The following is a 1,714-nucleotide window of genomic DNA, read 5'->3' on the forward strand; positions in this document are numbered from 1 at the left end:
CAACTCCTTCTTCATCTTGAACATTAATCGCGTTGAGCTGTTCCCTTGGAAAACTGGCCTATCTGAGTTTTGAGCCATTGGATTGACGCTTGTTGATTTTTAAGTGTTGTCTCGGCATTCTGAAAACGGGTTTCTAACACCGATATAAACTTTGAGAGCATCTCTTTAAGGTTCGGCTTCTTTTCCTGTTGGTAGGGTGGTTGTTGAAAACTCGGAGGATGTTGTGGTCTTTGATTTCTTTGACTGCCCCACGAGAAATTGGGATGGTTCCTCCAACCTGCATTGTAAGTGTTACTATATAGATTGTTTTGAGGTCGAGGATTATTACCCACATAATTTAATTGCTCGTTATCCATGTTGTGGCCATAAGGTTGGTATTCCGAATGGCTTGTTCCACCTCCACTTGCTTCGCACTGCATTACTGGGTGAACCTGTGAAGAACTAAGAAAACCATCAATTTTCTTATTCAAGAGTTCTACCTGATTAGAGACCATAGTGACCGAATCAACGTTATAAACGTCAGCTGTTTTCGTTGGCTTTGTCCTCATGACTTGCCACTGATAGTTATTCAGTGACATCTCTTCTATGAACTCATAAGCATCTTCAAGTGTTTTATTGTTGATGGTTGCTCCAGCAGCTACGTCAGCCATTTGCCGAGTCGAAGGATTTAGACCATTATGGAATGTTTGAACTTGGAGCCAAAGTGGTAACCCATGGTGAGGGCACCTTCTCAGTAAGTCCTTGTATCTCTCCCATGTATCGTAGAGTGTTTCTAAATCTATCTGCACAAAAGAAGAGATATCATTACGTAATTTAGCCGTTTTAGCCGGCGGAAAATATTTTAGTAACAAAATTTTTGGTCATTTGTTCCCAAGTAGTAATTGACCCTCGTGGTAACGAGTTAAACCACTGTTTAGCTTTGTTCCTTAATGAAAAGAGAAATAACCGAAGACGTATGGCATCATCAGAAACGCCATTGATTTTAAATGTATCGTATAGTTCTAAGAAGTTGGCTAAATGAACGTTGGGATCCTCATCCTGCAAACCATCAAATTGAACAAATTGTTGTATCATTTGAATAATGTTAGGTTTTAATTCAAAAGTATTTGTAGCTACAGCAGGTCTAACTATGCTTGATTCAGTTCCTGTTAAATAAGGTATAGCATAATCATACATAGTGCGTGGAGCAGGATTTTGATTAGCCGCAATTGCAGGAGGTAGCTGATTGTCTTGGTTTTCAGCCATCTCTTCGGTTGGGGGTTGAGTATCGTCTTCTTGCTCGTTCTCTATGTATCTTCAGCTTCGCCTTATTTCTCTTTGGTTTCTGCAAATCGTGCGATCGATTTCTTCGTCAAAAAGTAGTGGTCCTGACGAGTTTCTTTTAGTTATAAACTATAAAAACCTGCCAAAAGAAGGAAAAAGTAAATTAATAAATAATAATAATAATAAATTAAAGTGCAAGAAAAATAAATGGCTAAAGTAATAAAAATTGAGCATTCCTAATATCTTATCTCCCCGACAATGGCGCCAAAAACTTGATCGCGTTATTTCGTGATAGGTTTTAAATATTTATACTTACTCGTTCTTGAACTAACTATTATCACAATGTAAGCAAGTGTACCTATCAAACAGTAGTATAGTTTTAGCAAGACCGGATCGTCGAAGCCAAAGAAACTAAAAGTAGTAGTAATGACTGTCTTTTTATTATCTAGCC

General features: G+C 38.0%; 1 non-coding gene across 1 annotated transcript; it reads left to right on the top strand.

Annotated features, from left to right (window-relative positions):
- Positions 1-708: 708 nt before the first annotated feature.
- LOC121204299 (small nucleolar RNA R71) lies at positions 709-815 on the top strand. The gene has a single exon (XR_005899227.1). It is a non-coding gene; the product is annotated as a small nucleolar RNA R71 (small nucleolar RNA).
- The last annotated feature ends 899 nt before the right edge of the window (positions 816-1,714 follow it).

The sequence above is a fragment of the Gossypium hirsutum genome, chromosome A07, assembly GCF_007990345.1.
Source record: "Gossypium hirsutum isolate 1008001.06 chromosome A07, Gossypium_hirsutum_v2.1, whole genome shotgun sequence".
In the NCBI taxonomy this organism is placed as follows: Eukaryota; Viridiplantae; Streptophyta; class Magnoliopsida; order Malvales; family Malvaceae; genus Gossypium; species Gossypium hirsutum.